The sequence below is a fragment of the Microtus oregoni genome, unplaced genomic scaffold, assembly GCF_018167655.1.
Source record: "Microtus oregoni isolate MIOR12 unplaced genomic scaffold, Mior012 000090F_ref0000504, whole genome shotgun sequence".
NCBI lineage: Eukaryota > Metazoa > Chordata > Mammalia > Rodentia > Cricetidae > Microtus > Microtus oregoni.
In genome coordinates, this window is record NW_024544599.1 from 1,054,874 (window position 1) to 1,079,343 (window position 24,470).

The 24,470-nt window shown below is 36.6% G+C and overlaps 1 protein-coding gene across 3 annotated transcripts in view; it reads right to left on the minus strand.

The window, feature by feature from the left end:
* The window catches only part of Kcnip4 (potassium voltage-gated channel interacting protein 4), a 1,070,438-nt gene that overhangs the window by 681,177 nt on the left and 364,791 nt on the right, over positions 1-24,470 (minus strand). The window lies entirely within an intron of this gene.

The following is a 24,470-nucleotide window of genomic DNA, read 5'->3' on the forward strand; positions in this document are numbered from 1 at the left end:
ATTCATTTGACTGTAACAAAGATAATGCTTACTAGAAAAGGAAAACTATCTCTATGGAGAGCTAGGAAATGACATACCTATGACATCGAGGAGACAATGCTTCATCAAGCACATTGGCTCATGGCAATTGACTAGGTAATGGCTGTTACGTTCATAAATGAATTTCCCTCCTGTCACCAATAACCCACCTTCACTGCTGTGATTCTCCAAATGGAATACACAAAGCATATCAGACCAAATGGGAAGGACAGCCCTGCTATGGAAGAGCACACACTCTACCAGACTTGTGTAATGAGTAATAACTGTCTCAATGTAGATATGTGAAGTCTTTAAACATCCTCACTCAGCTGCGCATTGAGGAGTGAAGCTGTTTATCTCCCTCCTCCAACATATGATCTCTTGCAACTTCACTTTTCTGTTGTCTTCACTCGCCTTTCAATCCACTTTTCCAAAAGCTTCTAGCTCAGGCAGATGGCAGAAAATAACAGGAACTTCTTGAGAGTTCTGCCAATTCTTATTCAGGAAGCCTGCAGAAGTGTCAAGGTCCTGTTTGGTCAGTCAGTTGCTTATGTTTTGATACCTAGGGACCTGGCATAAGCAGACAGGTGCTCTCATTCAGCTGTAACTTGGGGAAATAAACTAATTTTCCTCAAAATATCTGCATTTGCAGTGACATATATTTTTATAATGTTGGAACATTTTCATTAGTGTAGGTACTTGAAAACCATGATAAGGTAAACAACATAACTTCAAAGACATCACTAAAAACATTCACATGTCCATGTTATTTACATTGTAATTATGAAAGAGTAATCAACCAAACACCAATAAAACAAATTGTTGTACAAGAGCGCTCACTAGTGAATGGAATTTTTTAATTGATTTTATTGAGCTATACATTTTTCTGTTCCCTTCCCTGCCTCTACCTTTCCCTTTCAACCCTCTCCCATGGTCCCCATACTCCCAATTTATTTAGGAGATCTAGTCTTTTACTACTTCCCATGTAGATTAGATCCATGCATGTCTTTCATTGTTGTTTAGGTTCTCTGGGATTGTGATTTGTGGGCTGGTTTTCTTTGCTTTATGTTTAAAAACCACTTATGAGTGAGTACATATGATAATTGCCTTTCTGGGTTTCAGTTACCTCACTCAATATTATGTTTTCTAGTTCCAAGCATTTGCCTGCAAACTTCAAGATGTCGTTATTTTTTTCTGCTGTGTAGTACTCCATTGTGTAATGTACCACATTTTTTTTATCCATTCTTCAGTTGAGGGGCATTTAGGTTGTCTCCAGGTTCTAGCTATGAAAAACAGTGCTTCTATGAACATAGTTGAGCACATGTCCTTATGGCACGATTGAGCATCCTTTGGATATATACTCAAAAGTGGTATTACTGGATCTTGAGGAAGATTGTTTCCTAATTTTCTGAGAAATTGCCATACTGATATCCAAAAAGACTGTACCAGCTTGTTCTCTCACCAGCAATGAAGGAGAGTTCCCTTTACCACACAACCTCTCCAGCGTAAGTTGTCTGCCATTATTTTTTTTAAAGAGCAATTGATTTCAAAATAAAAAATCTATGTCTTTAATATGCTGAGTAGAAAATGAGCTCCAGAGAGTATGTTTACTATATGGAATGCAGTTTTCTGAAAGGAAAATGATGAGTCAACAATTTTGTTTGATTGGAAGCTTAATAGTACAATTATTATGTTAGTCAGTCAGTCAATTGGTTCTCAAGTTTAAGTGAGATGAAGAACTATTTTAAGTGAGAAAAAAATAGGTGCACATATTATATAATTCTCAGTCTTTTATCTGTTACATAATGGAATCAGAAAAATATGACTTTGAAATCTAGATCTGATTCTTGATACCTGCAAGGACTTAAGTTATTGGAAACCAAATGTATATCTTCTTTTCTGAAAGCATTTTTTCCATGGTCTGTAGGAAGTGGGAGGACAACAGAGGCAAACATTTGAGCCCTTCCATGCTGTACACTAACTTCTCATTAGCTTTATCATCATCTTCATCAGAATCACTTTGGTAATTTTTCTTTCAAATCCATACCTTTCTTCTTTTCTTTAGTTAGATCTCATTTAGACAGCCACACAAGGAAGGGAAACAAACAAGAAACTTTGGCTTAAATAGTGGTACTGAAAATTTCATTCTGCTGAGTCCTTTTGTCCATCAGATTTGGAGAGCTAGACAAGGAGGTTAAACACAGATATGACATTGGTGTCTCATCTATGTGAAAACAGGCAAGAGATGAAAATAGACTTTAGCCCAGTTTCTTTCAACAAAGGAGTTGTATAGATTCTATCAGATGACAAAGACGTGGAAAGTGAAGCTATTACCCAGTTTCTAACATAGGTCTGTCAGATCTTCTAAGAAGCCAGAAAAAACTTAACTGTAAGATGCACTCTGACCCTTTGAAGACAGTGCAGCTTCCCTGAGGGAACCTTAAGGGCAAACCATTTGTGTTATTTGCATACGATGTTATTGTTTCTAAGTGGTATTTATGCCTTCAAAACATGACAGCAACCTGTCATCTTCAGTGATATTTCCCAAGGTAAAAACATTTTTAGTTCAGCAGAGAAAAGTATGTTGTCACTAGCTCAAGGCAATCGAATCACTGCAAGTCTAATGTCTTGTACATAGCACACAGAGGACAAAGACAGATATTTTAAAAAAGACATCATCTGATTATTGATATTTACACAATAAAGTATAACCACTTCAAGCAGAGTTTATGTTTCCATAGAGAATTTAAACGTTGTAAATATGACCCTACTGGGGAAAATAGTAACTAAATAATTATGGCTCTTCTTTCATCAAAAGAATTAAAATTACCTTTGTGGATAAGCAAACTCAATCAACACAAGGTCGTTGGGGAGACACTGAGGAACAAGTAAGTGAGTAAGAAATACTGAAGGAAATGGGGGTAGGGATAGATTTGTAAGGAACCGTGAAATCAAACTAAAACAAAGAAGCAAAGGAATGCTGTTTTGCATTTACTCATTCCTCAATCTCCATCTTACCTCTCATGTGAAAAATAGTGTAATACCAAAGCTGAACTTTCTCTCAAAGGGGAGTACGGCTACTTAATCCATTTAATACCAGTATCTACTTATGGCGGGCTATGCATTCCTAAGATTTTCCAGTGTTTCCAGCAGAGTTTCATATTTACACCCTAGCCATCCTAAATGTTTTCAGTAATTTGAATATTCTATACATCTGTTTAGAAACTCTTGCTTTCTTTCCTGTTAAGAGAGTTTCCACACATGATTGTCTAATAAAAGATTTCCTTAAACCCTCTTACACTCTTACCATGTTGAAAGCACAGGGTAGTATTACTGCTTTCGGTGGTGATGCATGCCTTTAATTCCAGCACTTGGAAGGCAGAGGGAGGTGGATCTCTGTGAGTTTGAGGCCAGCCTGGTCTACAAGAGCTAGTTTCAGAACGGGCTTCAAAGCTACAAAAAAGAAAAAAGAAATAGAAGAAATCTCCACTTCTCTTACACTATACCCATTGCATATGTAAGCTTCTCCTTCAATGGATGTTATTGTTTGAATATATTCCCCAACCCCCAAAAGTGTTGGAAACCATATCCTCAATAGAGTGCTAACAAGAAGGCTGTGAGTTTGACTGGGTTAATGCCATTATCATGGGACTAAGTTCATTATTGTGGGAGAGTCTTTTTAGGACAGGATGAGTTTGGTACCCTCTTGATCTTCTCTAACTTTGTGCTTTCTCCATAGATCAATGCTAGAATAAGACCCTTGCCAAATGACAGCCTCTTGATCATTCAGTGACTTTCAGAGCTAGTGACTCAAGTACATTTCTATTCATTATAAATTATATAGTCTGTATTAATTCTTCTGACAGCACAGAACAGAACAAGTTGAAAGTATGCATACTATGTATAATATGTGTCCAGGTGCATATTGTCATCTTGAAAAACCTATACAACACAGTAATTCAACTAGTGATTGGTGAGTATAAAAATAGATGTGCAAATTCAGAGAATTGTTGATTAATGAAAAATACATAGCAACAAAAGTCTACAGTAAGCTCTAATCATAAATAAATTGTAATATGAAGCATCCAAGGGCTTAGGGAAAAAGGTTTGCTAAACATCCAGAAAATGTAGTCATACGTGATTATAGTCATATATCCTACATGCCAGTGAAAGGTTTTATATAGCTTAAAGCTGAATCAACATACTGAGTAACACAACTCCAGTTTGTCATTTATATCTAAGGTCAGACACAGTTATATGTACCAAGAAAAAGAATGGAATGGGTTCTATAAGAAATAATATACCTTGATCTTGTGAAAGCCTTGTGCAGGCCACCAGAGAAGTTGTGACTGAGTACATCTTTTCTGTCATATAAAGAAAACAGTTTCAGAACAGGAATAATCCAACCATTATTTCAGCATTGGTAATCTCACAAGGTATGGTGCTACTGGCAGGTGACTGCCTCTGGGAAACAAGATTTAGTTTTCATAAATGGAATGTCCCGACTACAAGGTCTAGTAGATGTCTCTACATTAATATACACATAGGACTTGATAGGTTATTTTTACAAAAGAGGACACTATTTGGTCTAAGATGTGAGAAGGAATCCAAGATGAATGATAGAGGGTGTGGGAGATATCAGCTCATGATCAACATTCATTATATATAGGTAAGATATTCTGAAAAATAAAAATAAAAATAGTACTTTATAAAGAACACCATTTTCCCTTTGTCCACGAGTATTTTTGCAGAAAGAAAGAGGGGGTGAGTGTAGAAGTTCCTTCTTCTGCTCCTTCCTATCACTCAGACTAAAAAGACCTATTCCTTCTGTGATTGGCCACTTGGCTGAAGAACACTCAGATATCTGTGGTACCCTATGGTACCGCCAAAGCATATGAACAGGGCCCCCTGCGAATTGTCTCTGAGAAAAAAAGTGTAGCTTAGTAGCATAACTGATCAGAGGCAAGTTCCAAGATGTCTGGAGAACAAGAAGGCAATGAGTTGCCCATGTGGGCAAAGAGTGTAGTAAAATGATTATAGCTCATTCTAGTTCTGTTGAGACTCATGGGACATTAAGGATCCTCATGCCACTTTGTGAAGGACCATGGATATACTGGGAACTCCTGAGTCCTAATGATGTGAAATTCCAGCTTCCAAGGAAATTAAAACACAGTATACTCAAACGTAACTGTTTCTAAGTGGATCATGGGCTCTCTCTGTAAATATCAACAAGTACAGACAGCAAGAATTTCTCAATCTTCCTCTCTATACTTGAAATACTAGAGGGGGGGTAGATCATAAAATATTGGGGGGAATGTAACAGAAATCTTTAAATTCAAATATGGGTAGGAATTCAAAAATGTCATGTATCAAATTAGAATGCATTATCTGAAATAGAACAAAAATTTTGGATGATTCCAAGATATTAAAGGAGAAGAAGAAAGAGGTACATAATAAAACAGAGACCTTTATAGGGAACAATATTACTTTGTGTTATGTTATAATGAATAGAGGTTTTCCAAGAAATTGGTGATACCTAAATTAGCATATATGCATTCTCCTTTTTAATTAGGTTTCTGCCTCTCACACACTGATTGATTCAAAGCAATATGATTACATTTATCTCACGACTTAAGAGGACTGAGTTTGGTGGAACTCTCTTGCTGCTTCATGGCATGCTAGAAGGAGTAATGGAGTGGAAACATGTACCAGAGGAAGTAAAGAGTTGAACTTATTACGAGACTGTTCATTTAGCACAGCCTTTCTTCATGAATGTGTGTGGTATATTGATCACCTCATCGCTTCTTAAAGGACAATACTTCATGCAAGTTTGCTGCCAACACTTGATGTTTGGGGACAGAGGCAACCCAGAGCAACGACACAACCCTACACTGAAGTATTATTACACATTATCTGCATGAGAAATAAGGCTGAACTAGGCATGCCTTATACCATATGATCCCTTGCAAATTATCCACCCTTTTAAACTACAGAAATGGGACTTAAGTATCCGAAAATATCAGGAACATTTACCCAGAAGCTTAGTAACTGCAATATTTGTCGAGGGTTCATGAAGATAGAACTGAGTGCTGCCCCAAATCATGTTTAGCTTTAATAGCAGCGAAGAGTTATTGGGAACTCTTATGGTCCATGTACTTTGAAGGTCTTTCCTTTAATCACTCCAATTTTTCCACACAAGAAGCATTGGGTGATAGGGGACATTATTATTGCGTACATTTAACCCACTGAAAAAGCTGAAGAACAAGAAGGTTCATTAACTTGCCCAAAGTCATTATAGATGATACCTTTGCCTCACCTAAATTCATGTTGAAACCTTCCATGTGTTGGTGTTAGGAAGGTCATAAGGCTGAACATCATGAAGAAGATTAATACCCTTATCAATGAAACACAGAAACTGTACAAGGTCCTATGATCTAGGCCCAGAACCATGAGGTATAAATGTCTGTAATCAAAGGCACTCAGACAGACTAACAGCTGTTCAGCAAGTAGTAGGACTCTGCCCTGAGTCCCAACCACTGTGTCATATCAGACTCGATAATGTCTCTGGGATTTCCAAGCTGTAGGTCAAACTCAAAGAAACACCACCTTCGGTGGGGTTAGTTTTTTAAAGCTGTGAGCTCAGTCACTACTTATGCCACAGCACAGTGCTTGCCACTTTGGCAATCAGACACTCAGTAAGTAAATCCATGTTCTGAAGAAGTTGGTAGAGTGAAATTTGCAGAGAACTTTATTTCTTTTCTTTTCTTTTCTTTATCCATAACTTGCATAGTTAGTTTTAAAATGAAAAATTCTGTCTTCCCACCTGAGAGAACAATTTAAGCAAACATTTCTACCAGTCTTGTTTAAATATACTTTGCCCTAAATGTGTGGTATTTATAGACTGTCGCAATTTGAGTCAAAAGATTCCTGGGTTGACTTTTATGAGGTGAAAATGTATGCTCTGGAGGCACATGAAGATACCAGAGCATTCTTAATTTATTCCATTATCTTTTAATTAAATTGCCCTCTATTATCATTTTGTGAAGTGGAATAGTGAACTTGCTGGAGCATAGAATTTGGCACCCAGTGCTTTTGTCCTAATCATCGCATCATCTTGAACTCATTTGTCCTTCAGGGTTTTACCTCTTTTATGCTTCTAATTACCACTACCAACTAGAACTAGAGCTGTTTCAACAATTTAGCATCCAACCAGAGAATCGTGTCCTCCCAGACAGCATCCATACCAATTCTCCACAACAACTTTAATGTTTACTTTTCTTAATGTTATCTTAATTCTGAGCAATGGGGAACACTTTATATACCTCAAAATACGTTTTTAATTGTATGGATAGCGGCTTCAATGTGCAAGACAGAGGTAAGAGGGCCCTCTCTAGTTACCATGCATCTTGGTGGTGATGACAAAAATAACTCATGGTATGAAAACTTTGAATAGACTTGGAACAACACAGGATAAATGCAGCCCAGGTTTGCTACTTGGAGTCTTACAAGGATAATGAGAGTAATAAATGTATAAAGGAACTTACCTATTCCCCAGAATGTTCATATGACCATGTTATAATTAGGATTTCTATTGTTGTGTTAAAACATCATTATCAAAAACAACTTGAGGTAGAAGGATTTATTTTGTCTTACATTTCCATGTCGTAGTCCAACAAAGCAGGTCAGGGCATGAACTAAAGGTGAGAAGCTGGACACTAGAAGTGAATCATAATCCAAGGAGGAATGTTCCTTATTGACCTGTCTTTGTGGCTTACTCAATCTGATGTTTTAAGCCCCAGGACCACCTGCCCAGGGATAGCCCACAATAGCCAGGGATCACCCACATCAATTAATTTTTAAGAAACACACACAAACACACAGAGAGGCTGACCTACAGGTCAATCCTATGGAGATATTTTCTCAAACATGGGTCCTTATTCTCAGATTACTCTAGCTTATGTCAAGTTGACAAAAATTAGCTCACACAGCTCTTCCATTCCCATTCATTCCTAACTAATAAATGACATTGTCATTATCACATACCCTACATAAAACAGATAGAAAAGTTGTGGAGTAATACTTTCTCTCATCACCTAACTCATCAGTTAGTCTCAGAGTGTTCATCTCCTAAGTATGCTTGCACTCTATTCATTATCACAGCCCCAAAGCCCATAATGCCCTTTCTGAAAGATCACCCTAAGTATCTGTCTCACTATTTTTCTTAACTACTTGTTTACCCTTCTCTTCATGAAGCCAGAGTAATTACTGTTTATGAAGTATAATGAAGCTGCTTCCTTGATGTGTCTTTTGCAGAGGTTCTAACAGAATCTTGAAAGATTTCATAAATTACAAAAAGCAACCACATTCTCTTATAGACAGTGTAACAACAATTATATTTTTAGGACTCATAAACAACTGTTGGAAGGCTGACGACATTTAAGACCCTGTTTCATCACACTCGTTAGGAGGTCGCTGACAAGTGCTGAACACTTTTGAGAGACACTTTAAACTCTAACTACTTCAACTGCTGTCCCTCACAGTCACACTGGATTAATAGAGGCAATGAGTTGAAAGGTGATTGCAAGCCAAAAGATTCTTTTAATATCATATGCATTAGGGTATTTAACTCTAGTCTATATATTTGCATGTCCCAAGCCTTTCAACAAAGGAGGTGTGGTTAACTCTTCAGAGACTCCAGGAAAGAAACAGCTGTGGGCATTGCAATTCTACATCTTTGAATGAATGTTTTTTAATGAACAATATTATTGTATAATGACTTTTTACTTATTGCATAAAATGAAATGCATTTTCTCCTATTTTTTTCTAAGCTTTCTTTTGGATCATTTATTTTAGCCAAAGGAATGAAATAAAAATAGAATAACAAATAAGACAATGAAAATCCAAACTACACTTCAAATTCTTCTACTTCCACCCATGGCACATATCAGTAACAATACTTTCAACCATGTATTTTGGAGTCAATTTCTACCTCTTTGAGCTTAGTCTAATTTCAAATCCAGTATTTTAATCATCAAATTTGGAGTAGAAAACAATGATAACTACATAATGAGGCTATTAAATGGATTAAGTGACATTATTTATGTACTACTTAGAATACAGTCTTGATGAATAGTCAGAAGTATGTGTTTGTATCTTCATTCCTATTGCTATAGTCTAAATGGTTTTTTGTGGCCGGAAAGCCCATGATGTGGCTTTCATCACAGTTCAACATCACAGAAAGTTTGGGCATGAACTAAAGGCAAGAACTACAGGAGAAGGTATGGAGGAATCTTAACCAGCAAGTTATTGGTTGTCAAAAGGTGATTTGTTTAGCAAATGATATGATTATGGAAGCAAGGCCTTCTTTGAATGTGTGCCTTGTAGAAGAAAAACCAGAGACTGCCATGTCAAAGTGTTCCATCACAGCAAAAGCAACCTTGAGTAACACATCCCCATAAATACAGGATCTAGGAAGAGGAAGGAACGACATACCATAATTCTTAACTACTTAAATATTAGGAGCATAATACAATTGAAATTACTACTAGGAATAAAAGATATTGGGACACAGTTTAATAACTCAACAGTAATCATTTCCACTTTAATTCTTACAATCTTTAGTAACCAGGTAATGATAGCTTCTGTCTGGAAATGAAATTTTGTTAAGCTTATAAATTATATTATCACAAAGGAAAGAAACATTTAAATTGTTAAATTTAGGAATAGGTAGATTATTTTTAAGTGGAATAGTTCTGGTATAAATGAATACACAGATGAACGTATGAGAGAATGGAGAGAAGTGAATTAAAAACTCCCCAAAACACTCACGAATATGGAAGAAAATTAAAGATACATGCTTTTTCTTCATTTGACTATGCAATTTTAATTCATTTCAGCAGTCGTGTGCAACTTACAGTTGTAGAAACAGGGCATTTTTGATACTACATGAATCTTTTTTTTTTTCTGAATCCTCCAGCTTATTTTTCTAACTCACGGAGGTCTTTTTCATAGATTCCAGGGTGGCAACCTGATATCCCACTCCATAGTTTTTCCCCAAACGTTAACAACTTCAAAGAACCAGGTTGAAGGTTAAACCAAGAGTCTAAGCTACAGCATCTTCAACACGTCCAGTCAGCTCACTCTTCATCTATCAGCTGGATGTCAGTGAAATGAACTAGTAATTTGGAGATATGCTCACTCCTTACTGGACATAACCCACAACTAATCACAAAGGGCCCTTTCTAAGTACTTTCAAGGTACAGAGCCTCACTCTGCTTTCAGTGATGATGTTTTCACCCTTTTCCACTGCTGCTCAACACTGCATAGAGCAGAATTGTTTCATGATACTACAAACATAATTAATTATAGTATCACTATTTCCAAGGCCAGGACATTTAACTGATTACTGCTACTGTACTTCTCATCCAAGAGAAGTCCCAAATTAAGGAATAAATACGTACTTCTCAAGATATGAAACAATGGGTACCTTGGATACACTCATGCACACGAATACCTCATTATTGTGATGTTATGTTATTTATTTTTAAATAATAATATTTTAAAAGGAACATTCAGAAGCAGACAAAGGCCTTATTGTTCTATCAACCTTGGAGTCCTCAGCATTTATTACAGCTGCTCTCAAACAAGATGAAGGGTGTTTCCCCAATATTACTCATAGAATCACTCTATGATGACTGCTCTTCAGTTGGGAAAATTGAAGTGATATAAACAGAAGAGAAGCTAAACAAAGCCTAACAAAATAATTGGCAGACAGTTGATATCAAAGATCACTTAGGCAGTAAAGAGCTTGCTGAGCAAGCATGATGACCTAAACTCAATCCTCAGTACCCAAGGAGTTAAAAAACAGTGACTAGGCATTATGACACTGTGACCTTCTTATGCACCTATAATCTAAGTACTGGAAGAAAGAGACAAGAATCTCTTGTGCCTGCTGTCTAGCCAGTCTAGCCTAAATTATGAGTTCCTGGTTAGGCAGGTAACAAACCATATCTCAGAAAATAAAGCAGAGACTGACAGAGAAAGACACTGGTAGTCAACTTTTGGCCTACTCACATACCTTTATACACATACACTCACACAGGAAAGTGCTAATATAATATCAATCATACTAACAAAATTTAATGGGCAAAAATTATTCATTGGTGCTTTCAAAATCTTAACCATATCAAATTTGAGTGCCAAATTTGTATAATCACAAAATATAAAAATAGAACAAATATGTTAAATATTGTATAATCAGACTTATATAATTCATTCTGCATTTCTCTCTGATTATCTGAATCAGTGAGATGATACATCTCATAATCACTATACTCCTTGGGACATTCACCACCTGCTTTGATCTACGTTTTTTGATTCCCGAACATATCCTTCTACATACAAGTCCCATCATTAGGGACTTAAATGTTGTCTTTTCTCACTCTCTCTTTCTCTCTCTCTCTCTTTCTCTCTCTGTCTGTGTGTTTGTAAGGGTGTCACACATGAGAATACACACACACACAGGCATACATATACATGGTCACACCACACACACACACACACACACACACACACACACACACACACACAGGTACAGACACATATTCCTGAAATTATATACACTTTTATTCCTACAAAACTTGTCACAGGATCATCCCTAATCAGCACTTCATTTTAAAATGTGATAATCAAGGTTTAAGGAGTAATGACTAATGAAAGTACTTAATTGGATGGAGCTCTGCTGCCTCCAGTTATTACAGGTCATTGCTCTCACTGATTCCAAATCAATGGTTCTTCAGATTGGAAAGTCAGTCTTGTCCTTCTGTAATAGATGTCTACACTTAGAAAATCATCTGTAACTCTAATCTGTTCTTTTGGGCAAGAGGGTGCTATTTCACAATAATTGGCAACAAGAGTACATATTCATTTTCTTTTTTTATGTGAAAGTTTAATTTCAAGCTATGAAAAAGACATAGTTCTCCATAAGCTCACGTGACACCATCTTGTCCAATAAAAGAATAATTACCTGTGTACACATTCAGCAAACTGAATTTGTGGCTCTCTGAAAAAGATTAAGTCCTCAAGATTTCAGCATTGAAGGGCATGGGCCCCTGGGACACAAATACACTAGGAAAGCTATTGGAGTTAATGGAAGCTGAGTGTGAGAATAACTCTCTTTTGAGGATGTGGTTGTTGGTAGGGTGCTTGGGCACCCAAGAATGGCTACACACAGATTCATATGAAAAACAATAATTGTACTCATGAGGTTGTTGGTAATATTTTGTTAAAAGAGAACCTGAACACAGAGAAATCCTGTCTCGAAAAACAAACACCCCCCCCCAAAAAAAGATAACCAGAAGTTGAGTGGGAGGTTGGATGACTGGTATTAGGGGATATTGGAGGAAGGCAGATATAGACAGATATGATTGATATACATTGTATAAATGTATAGAGCTTCCAAACAATAAAAAGATTAATTTAATCCCAGCACTCGGGAGGCAGAGGCAGGTGGATCTCTGTGAGTTCGAGACCAGCCTGGTCTACAAGAGCTAGTTCCAGGACAGGCTCCAAAACCACAGAGAAACCCTGTCTCGAAAAAAAAATAATAAAATAAAACCAAAAGTTATATTAGTCATTCATAAATTGTGATCCTTTATCTGCATTTCTTTGTGTGCTTTCTTTTTTTTTTTTTTTTTGGTTTTTCGAGACAGGGTTTCTCTGTGGTTTGTGTGCTTTCTTATGCTTAGAACATGTAATATGAGTGTCTTGGAGCCACTGACTTGTTATACATGTGAAAACTAAGTAGACTGAGACTTTGGAAGGCCAACTTTCGTGCTCAGTCATTGATTTGTTGCACAATTATTTCACTCAGAGCCTATCATTAGATTCATAATCATTGGTTTTGTTTCAGCCAATGGATTTGGTGCACAGTCTTCTCATTTGTTTGGTGCCTATCATTACATTTAGCCTAATTTTTGCTTGTCACATCTACTATGAAAATTGGTTAGTGTCTTTGTGTCAGTCCTGACCTGGGAAGAGAAATAATCACATGAAACCTAGGATTTCAACAGTGCTGTAGTGAATATTTTCCATATGCAAAAACTTCAGTCAATCCATAGAAATGCCCCCAAACTGCAAAAGTGCAAGTGTTAAAATAATGCAAAATCTCTTAAGAATACTGATGTTCACAGCTCATCCAGTGATGGGACAAAGAAAAACAAGAGAAAGACAGTACTTGAAATGTATTTCATTAGCACAAGATTAGCTCAGGAACTACCAAAACATAAACAAGAATTGAGAGAACTCAATTTTGTGATGATTGGATGAGTCAAACCAAGACTAAAGCAGTGTGCTATATAATTTTATGGAAATAAATCTCTCTAGTAATTTTATCTCCCTGTTTTCCCTGAAAAAGACTTTATTATCATGAAATACTCTCAGATCTTTTCTCAAGCATGTTATAGTTATAATGCTACCTTGGGTAGTAATAAATCTTCGCATTCCTTTGTGGGGTGCTAAGTGGAAAAATGTTGAGAATTGTCAAGAGAGTTATTAACATCAACATTATAGGCTCTCATGCATGATCTTGGGTATTACGGTATGAAATAAGCAGTAATGTTGTCTCATGAATCTAAGGCTGATGGTTTCTGAATACTCAATGTATCAAGACTTGTACTGGAAACTGAAAAACTCTGATCCACTCACTGAACAACAGATGGGCCTAATCAGCTGAAATGCATAACTGCAAGAAAAGTTGAGTTTTTTCATTCAGCTAACATGCCGATATATGATAATTAATAATGATCATCTATTGACCTTTCCATTAAGAAGCAGGTCCATGATTTGTACTGAATGCTTCCAACATCAGTGCACTGTGCCTGAACCATACTCACATTTTAGACTCTTAGGTGATAGAGGGTAAGTTTCTTAACCTCCCTAAGATTATTGTGTGTGAAGCACAGAAGTATTTCATTGACTATTCTTGAGTCAGCATTTTTCTTTTGGTAATTTCTGGTGGAAAATTCGCTGCAAAATGCGAATGTCTTGACTAAGGATCAGAAACCTTTATGGAGCTAAAGTTGATAATAAGCAAGTGCCACAAATAGAATTGCTTGAGTAGTAAGACATTTTATTTACAACACAATGTGGTCTGTAAATTATCTTTAACATCCTATCCCTTAAATACTGGCATTCCTTTGTATATTGTGATGCAGCTCTACTAAGATTTTCATAGCTACAATCTGATATATAAAATATTGATTTTTAAGACAATATCAACCATTTGATTAATATTTGGGTGACAGCATATTAATACTGGGACAAATTTTTTAACAAAGTGGGGGATTCTTAGTTTTTGAGGTAACTCATCACTTTGGAAATGTCTTAAAACTGAATTGAACTCAGTGATTAAACTAATTCTATAATATCTCATAAAGCATATCAAAAATCATTGTGGCTATTAATATGTGAAATAACATAAGTAGATTATTTATTTACTCAACTTTTTATTTGATTCGGGAATCAAAATCAGGGATTTGCACTTAGTAGCCAAGCGTTGTGCCACCAAAATAATCCCCAAGCCTTACAGGTAATGTCTAAGAAGCAGTTTCTTCAAAGCAAATGTCAAATCTGGGTTAAGAAAACAGAAAGTTACTACCATGTTTATGAATTCAAGAAGGCAACACAGGTCCCCAGAGAGAAGCAAAGGCACAATCATATCCAAAACACCTGCATATTGAGGCTGAGTGTAAGAAAAGATCTTTGAAGAAATGCTTCAGCAGAGTTGAGGTAGATGTTTAACTAAATGTTACCTTTGACAGATTAAGTCAGACAAACATCCGTGAGCTACCATAAATGCCAGGGTCATCTAAATAAGAAAGGACTGGTTATCTGGGTTCAACAGTTTGGAGTTTTCACCTCTTTCTCTCTGCTCTTTTAGACTTTCATATCAACAGCAACCTGTTGTTGAAACAACCTCTTTTAGAGTGTACAGACAACCGTTTCTGAGCAGAGCGAAGGAAATGGAGGGCTGTCTGGAGAACATTAGATTCATTAGCAAATCACTCTAAAGGAAAGAGTGGAAATCTTGACTCTATAAAAAGATGACAATTATGCTAAAATAACAAAGAACTGTTACATGGGGTGATTATTGTCTGTTTCTTACTTTATGTATGATTTTCTACTTTGTGTGTTAAATAAATTTAGCACATATTGGTAAGCCAAAGATAATATATTGCTTAGGTCATATAAGAAATCTCTATATTGGAGATGCGTAAATGGTTCAGCTATTAATTTATTTGTGTTGATATGAGTAACAAGGTAACGAAAAAGTGGAATTGCATTAAAAATAGATAACAGATGATAAGAAAGGGGAGCAGTATGTCTTCTGCAAGATAATTTCTTCTTTAGAACAGGGATGGGATGAAGGAAGCGGCAGTAGTGCTTGAGCGCTTTAGAACAGGGATGGGATGAAGCAGGTGGGGATGGATTAAGGTGTGAATATGATCGAGACAATTTGTGTAATATTGTCTAAAAACTAATGAAATACTTTATTATTAAAAATAAATAAGAGGGGAAAAAGCACTTGTTGCTTTTTCAGAGGACCCTGATGTAGTTCTTAGCAACTACATGATAGATCACAACTATCCATGACTCCAGTTTCAGAGGATCAGACACTGTCTTCTGACATACACAGACAACTCTATGAGCATGTGGTTCATATATACAAACACAGGCAAAACAACCACAAATATAAAATGAAATAAATATTAAGTTTTAATAAAAAAGAAACTCCATTCCCTCTACTTTGATATGGAAAATGATTACCTGAGGGGAATGAAGACGGATGTGGGTAAGAATCAAAAGTCAACAAAGTAAACTTGTTTTCAGCAATTATCACACTGGTAAATAAAAATATATCTCAAGTATTTTCTAAAAGCATTTCTAATATACAGGTCTGAAATACAATAGATAACTACAATGACAAAGATAAATATGAATTCATGAGATAAACAGATAAATACACTAAAAAGAAAGACAGCTTTTCTCCATGTAGAAAAGCTTTTCTCCATGTAGACAGCTTTTCTCTTGTGGGCTAGAGAGATTGCTCAGTGGTTAAGCGCATTTACTTCACTTTCAGAGAACCAAGTTCACTTCCAACTCCTCACCAAGCATCTCATAAACCTCCTGTAATTCTACCTCTAAAACATTTAATATTTCTGGCCTCCACAACTACATCACTCATACATATACATACCTACACATAGATTCCACATAAATTAAAATGTTAAAGATAAATGATGTATTCATATATGACATTCTTGAAAAATAGCAGAAGTGTAACAAATAAATATTTCCAAGTATGTTCTTATGAATATTCTGAGGCTAAGGATTATCATGTAAGATCAGTGATGAAACTGTATTTCTTTATGGTGTGCTCTGTATGGGGTTTGAAGCAAATATGCTACACAAACAACACAATGTATGAAAATCATCTTTGGCTAAGGTATTCGTACAATGTATCTTTGTCTTTCCAAAAAAAACACCCCTCTATAAAAATTAAATACTCTTAGCAAGGGTCCTATGTTGTTCCAAAATGCTCTGAAGGAGGATGTCACTTGAATGTACAATTTCTGAAAGAAGGGAGAAAACTCATGTGGAATGGAAAATTTTACAATATCTACCACAGAAACCATTTGTATATCAGTCCACATCTTCCCTGCTGAAAGGATAATCTATTTTCAAAATCCAAGAAGTTTAAAATCTGTATATATGAACTATGTAACAAGCTCTTTCCTTTAACTTTTTTAACTTTATATTTACATCTATGTATTTTCATTTTTAATCCTGAGGACTAATTGAAACACTTCTGAAATACATATGGTTTTATGCAAAAGACGTAGGGTACTTAACCTTCACCCTTGTTTTAAATTATGTAAGTCCACCGTTTTACGTTACCCAAGATTTAAAAATCAGCTCTCATTTCATTTTCAAAACTGCATTTCAAGATTTGTTAGATGTTTCCAGTGAAAGCTAATGCACTAAGAAGAAAAAAACAGTATTCACAACACGTAATAGCCAGAAGCAATAATGATATTATTTCTAGATCAATAGTGTCTTCTTCTAAAGAAGCTTAAAATCTCTTTTAGATAAACAATCATTAATTTTTAAAGAGTCTGTAAATAAGGGAAGTGACAAGACTCTTAAGTATCAAAGGGAAGCTATGAATAGTGTCATGTAATAAAATTGAGTTCCCTCACTTAACTGAGTGCTAGGGTTATCTTAAAGAAAGCTCATGGCGAAAGGGGAGATGCCTCAGTGCATAAAGTGTTTACCATTGAATCATGAGGACCCAAGGTCACATTTCCTGCAACTACAGAAAACAGGGACAGTAGCATGTCTGCAGTTACATTGTTCTTACAAGGAGATGGGAGACAAAAAAGGGAGAATTCATGGAGGATTGTGAGCCAACTTGTTTGTTGTAAACAGCTGTGAACAAGAAAGTGACCTTGTCTTAACCAAGGTAGAAGGTGAAAATTAATGCTCAAGGTAGACTCCTTACCAGCACAGGGACACCATGACATGCCTATATATGCACACATGAATTATAGGTAAACAGTAAACATATGTACACCTCTCTCTCTCTCTCTCTCTCTCTCTCTCTCTCTCTCTCTCTCATCTGAGAATCACCTTTGATTAGAAAGGCTCCACCACCTTGCTTGATTGCTGAACGTCAAGAGAAATTGGACAGAAGTCTTGGCACAATGTAGGACAAGTCTATGGCTTGGTCTCCATGTTAGTATTTACCACTGGGTCAAACTGAGTGAATTTTAAACTCAGTTGCACTGACCTCTGACTACCCCTGTTCTTTTCCTTTCCTCACATCCTTGTGAGATCACCTGATCATTCTCACAATGTCTAGATGTCTCAAGAATCTCCATCTCAGGTTATGATATATGCATAAGACTTTGGGTCCCTGTGTGCATATATAACAGTCAATCAAACACGCTGGTAAATTTCTCGAAAATGTTTAAGGACCTGGCTTAGAGCCATTTTTTTCCTTTCCATTTCATTAAATACTTCAAAACCTGTACATTTTATATATAACTAACCATTCTGAGACTGTAGAGTTTCTAGAATGAAAAACCCCAAAAGTAAACTATAGAAAATAGAATGACAATGTGGCAAATTAGTCACCCTCTTTTATCCTCTCGACTATTAGTAATTTGTCATCCAATTAATGGCATTATTAGAGTATTATTCAAATCCTATCAGATATGTTTAATTATTAATTTTTTACTTTAACAGGCTAAGAAGTAAAGTCATGGTTAAATTTAATAATTAGTAAAATTTCACTCATGTATTTCTAAGCACACCTTTACAACATCATGATAAGATTCCAACGCCTCTTATTGGCTCCCTTTCTCATCATTGGCCTTGTCCATGAAGGAGATCATATTGGAAATCACATCATGTGGCATCAAGTTTCTAGTTACAATAAATAACTAGGGGTGAATATGAGAACAGTACAAGCAGCAGCAGCTTGTCTACACTGTCGTCATTAAATGCCCACAGCATGCAAATGATTGCTAGTTGAATAACTACAGTGCACCTCTTCCAGTATTAGTTCATTGGAACACAGGAAAACCTAGCAGTTCCCCATTTGAAACCTGAGAGTACCCAGCGCCCGTAAGAACAATGTGGAGTCTATAAGCAGGATCCATGTAATGGCAGATGACAAGCGAAGTAACTATTAGAGACATGCTTACCTCTCAATGGCTTCACATTCAAAAATGCTACCCTTAGTTCATTAGAACTAATCAAGGTCAATATTTTTATGTATCCAGTACTAGGCCATTACCTTTCTACAAACCATTAATTAAAATTCAGTTAGTTTATTCTACTCCAGTCATCCATTCTACCCTGTTTAATTCTCCCTCATTTCATTCAGAACCAGTGCATCTATTTTTGACCATTTGATTAATCATATTACCCTCTTGTGCTAAACTAATCTCTCAGTAATAAGCAGCTCATACTAACAAAACCACAACTTAGCTTTCAAGGCACACTTGAGCTAACCAGGTTTCATTCAAAGATAGGTTTATGGGGCCAAAAACTAATTCAGTAATTTCCAACATATGACACTTTAGAGGAGAAACAGAAGGTATTATAGAATAATTCGAGTCTTCTTGATTCTATTCGCTACTTGGCCCCTGGGTATTTCTAGTTTTAACTGACAAGTTATTCAGAAGCCTATTTCTTTAGAATTTGATATAGTTAAAGGAAGTCTTTAATGAAACATGACAATAAGAACATTTTGATTAACCATACAGAAGATACTATCAACCAAATCTAGCTGATCAAATTAAAGTATCTGTCTCCATAGAAGATGAAAGCTACAATGTCTAATAATAGAATGTCTCTGGTTGATTATTATTATTATTACTCTTTCCTACAGACAAAATACCATGAACTCAGCTAAAATAAATGTGACATAAATAGTATGGTGCTAATAGACATCCAAGCTTCAACTATTACTTAAGAACGTAATTTTTAGCCAGGCAATGGTGGCACACGCCTTTAATCCCAGCACTCGGGAGGCAGAGGCAGGCGGATTTCTGTGAGTTCGAGACCAGCCTGGTCTACAGAGCTAGTTCCAGGACAGGCTCCAAAGCCACAGAGAAACCCTGTCTCAAAAAACCAAAAAAAAAAAAAAAAACATAATTTTTTCAGTAGGGAATTCCCTTATATTTTTTTAAAAAAGCATATTTCTATACAAATTAAATAAAACAACGGAAAATATGTTTAATATGTTTAATATTCAATGTTCTTATTTACTTAGAGAGTACATTGTAGTTTTCAAGTTCCCCACTGCTCTGAATTCAAAGTCAATTTGCTTCTATTTGGGGATTTTTCAAAGGCAGGTTGACGGAATAGCTAGATCAATAATTTCCAGAGCATTTATTTCTTAGGTATAGAATCTTCTGTCCTATGCTGTATATAAATATATGAGCTATTATATCTGAAAACTCCAAATTACCTCTCTCTAGGGCCCTTTATGCTCTATTCTTTCTAATCACTGAAGTCAGGGCAATTTTTAAGAATCTGTGATGGGCTAGCCTTCATCTGAATGGAAGCAATTTCTGTACATGTTTATGAAAATAAACTTTGATATAAGTCAGGTACCACGATATCAACAAACTGATCCCTGGGAAGGGCTTATTGTCTTGAGAATGACTCTTACAACATCTACAGTTCAGTAAGAAAGAACATTGGTACAGTGAGTAACAATGCCAATGGTCACAGAGCAGTTAGAGTTCTAAAGAGGGTAGAAACTAACGAGAGTTGGAGAAGATATTTCTATGACTCTATGAAGATAAAGTAAACAAAACAACTAATGATAAACATTTGTCTACGAGTATTATATATCTAATATTTTCTTTAAACCCCACCCCTAATTTTAGTTTTGTTCTAATGTACTCTGCAGTTTTCATAGGAGCTCAATGGACTTCCCCTAAACTATTTACTTCTTAAAGTAAATAAACAAACAATAAAATCATACTGAGGCCTCTTATAAGAAGATGAGTCTTGGTGACGAGGATGAGAAATGTCCCTCACAGTCTCAGGCATTTGAACAGTTGATGCTCAGTTGACAGGATTACTTGGTCTGAGAGGTTTGGGTTATGCAGCTTTGCTGGAGGAAGTAAATCACCATGGGTTAACTTTGATAAACAAATCCTTGCCTCTAACAAATTTGTTCTCTGTTTCCTTCTTCCAGTTGAGCATGTGCCATCTCAGATTCTTGCCATACCTGCCTGCTGACAAGCTTCCCAGCCATGGTGGATTCTTGTCCCCTGGAACATTAAGTCCAAAGAAACTTTTATTTCCATAAGTTGTCTTGTCCATTGCACTTTATCAGAGCAATGCAAAAGTAACTAATACAGGGTGCTTCAGGACAGCTACACAATTGTCTCATTTCCTCCTAATCTTCGTTGGCTCAGGGAAGAATCCGGGTATGCACCACACAAACCTCATTGTAGATTCCACTGGCAAAGTGAATTGGAGTAGACTTCGATTGCTAAATTCTGTATTAGATCAAACTTCTATAAAATGAGAAGATGACTCAGAGGTTTTCTCATTATTTCCAATTGTATATTTTATGAAACATTGTGCCCTGCAAGCTGTAGCTTTGATAAGGCAGGAAATGTGATATATCTTAGGAAGTGATGGAAGATGAGAACTCCAAATGGAGGCCACACCTCATCATTGCATGCATGTCATACAGTATTCTATGCATTAAATGCATGGTGCTAAATGAGGAGAAAAATAATTTACTTCTTAAAGCAAATTCATATATTCTTTTTTTTCAATTTTTATTTTAAATTCCAACCACCATTCTCCCTCCCACGCAGTCCCCTGATTCCCCCTCAGCCTAGCCCCACATCTACTTCTCCCAAAGCGTAAGCACTCCCATGAGGAGTCAACAAAGACTGGCACATTAAGTTGAGGTAGGAACAAGGCCCCCACACCCTCTGCATTAAAGATAAGCATTGCATCCCACCATCGAGAATGAGCTCCAAAAAAGCTAGGTCATGCACCTGGGATAGATCCTGGTGCCACTGCAGGGGTCCCTGTGATAGACGAAGCTCTACAACTGTCTCCCACATGCAAAGTGCCTAGTTTGATCCCACAGAGGCTGCACAGCTCTCAGTCTAGAGTTCATGAGCTCCCACGAACTTGGTTCCACTGTCTCTGTAGATTTCTCCATCATGCTCTTGACCTCCTTTGCTCATATATTCTCTCCTCCCTCTCTTTGACTGGATACCCGGAGCTCTTCCTGTGCTTGCTTGTGGGTCTCTGCATCTGGTTCCATCAGTCACTAGATAAAGGCTTTATGACAACAGTTGTATTCACCAATCTGATTACAGAGGGTGGCCAGCTCAGGCACCCTCTCCACTATTGCTAGGAATCTTAGCTGAGGTGATATTTGTGGATTCCCAGGAATTTCTTTAGCACCAGGTTTAGTCAGGGATATGCAAATCAAAACAACTCTGAGATACCATCTTACACCTGTCAGAATGGCTAAAATCAGAAATCCTTAGGACAGCTTATGTGGGAGTGGATATGGAGTAAGAGGAACACACCTCCAGTGTTGGTGGGAGTGCAAACTTGCACAGTTACTTTCGAAATTAGTATGACAGTTTCTCAGAGAATTGGGAACCAAACTACCTCAAGACACAGTGATACCACTCTTAGGCATATACCCAAAGGATGCTCAATTATACCATAAAGACACTTGCTCAACAGTGTCTCAACAGTGTAGATGACTTTCAAGTGAAGAATGCATAAAGAAAATGTGGTACATTTACACAATGGAGTATTACTCAGCTATAAAAAACAATGACATCAAAAAGTAAAACGTCACACACCAGTTTTACCTTCATTTTTCATCTTCGCTATGGCCTTGTTTACAAGCTATGTACAACATGGTTCTGAACACTCCCTTCACTATTCCCACATCTGTGCTTCTACTGACATGCTTTGGAAATCATGTCATAGATGGCCTTAAGACTCAAGCAAGGTAAACAGTCTCACTTGCCACTCTATAATTCTTGTAAATTGTCTATAAAAGGTGACAGAATTGACACCACAATTCTAAACACAAACTATACAGGCAACCTGAAACCAAGGGCCCTCAAATTCCATGCAATTAATCCAGTGTATGAACACAGTTTTCTACTACTGTAAATGCATCAGGGTCCTTCCTGTCTTCTAGTTCCTCTCTCCAATGATTTCACCAACCATGTCTCCTCCCAGATGCTGGAGAAAACAGAGAGACAAAAAAAAAAGCAACACAAAGTCTAAGGTATAGGAAGGAGAGGATAGAGAATAGGGAGTACAATTCTGGTGGAGGCTCAGCCTGTGTCCTGGCATCTATATATCCATATGGGAGGTTCTGCAGGAAACTCCACCCAAATCCCCTCACCCATCTCTCTCTAAATCCTGTCATATCTCAAAAAGCCTAACAAATGGTGACCCCCTCACCGCAGAGATCCTCAAGACCACTCCCACAGGGTATTTAAACTGACCTCCAGGAAACAGACACATGGTTTTTCTGTCTCTCTTTTGTGTCTCCTCTCTGGGAGGTTGAAAAATCATCTGGAAGCATTTTATCCATCAAACCTGGGCTCTTTCTAATTCAGTTTGATTGATCTGATTTGGATCAGCAGAGAGACTTATTGGAGTGCAGAAAGTTTTCAAGTATAATTAAGAGAAGTGAATTTGCAAATGTCAGATTCATCAAATTCTTAATATCATTTTCTTCATTTTATAAATTAAGGGATGCTTCCATTTCTCATAATGCACCATGACTGTTTTTGTACAGTTGCTTCAGATCTAGCAAATATAGAAAGACCATACCTCATTATACATACTTGTCCAAGACTTTTCCAGTCCGTACTTCTTACTAAAATACTTTGTCTGTTTTGTGAGAGTCTTGTTGTTTTGTTCTGTTTACATATGCCAAAATTGAAATGCACCAAGGTTTCAAAATGTTTATGCAGTAGGGCAGTATAATTATAATGGGCCTTGAAACTAACTAGGCTTTCAGACTTGAAAATTCAAATGTTCCTTCCACTAAGCCATGTGACTTCCTCAAATATATTTTTAGACAAATATCAGGGCACATGATATCACAAGAGAAATTTCTTTTTTTAATTGGCACGTGACCAAATAATTAAAAAGTCTTAGATTTTATTGCCTAAAGTCACAGTGCAACATGACAATGTTTTACAGCAAAAATAGATGACCTTACAAGTACATGGATTTTAAGCACCAACTTTCCCACAATGAGCCAGTGCTAGTCTTGTGAGCATGGGTACTTTAAATACCAAAGCACGAGTTGGGGAAGCTATTCAGAAATGCAGCTCTCATTACAGACAATCAAAAGTAAGAAGTAGTGGGAAAGAAAGCTCTAGACTCTTCTCAAGGCACCTTCTGAAATCAACACCTTTCTTATGTAAATTGGGAATGAACTGAGATATTAAATATCAAGAGAAACCTGGAATATGTAACAAATAAAGTTTACAGGCCCTGGCTAGAGAGTTCTCAAATGGATTATGTAGGTTCTTAGAGAGGCATACTAGTAGAATTATTGACAGTGATGTGGATCTGTGGACGAAAAAGAACATTCTAGTGCAATTTAGGATACCTAATTCTTAAGGAGCTGGTTTCACATATTCAAATTACTGTGGTCAAACCCATTTCAGAAACTGTAGTAACTCTTCCTATGAAATCCATGATGGTTTTTGTCATATTAAAGACTCCTGAACATATCTCTATTAAAACATCATCTTAAACACAGGATTCCAAAAATAACTTAACCATAAAATAGTGTGATGTATAATTTTACTTCTCATTAGCATCCTGACTAGGAAAGAGATACACCAATATAT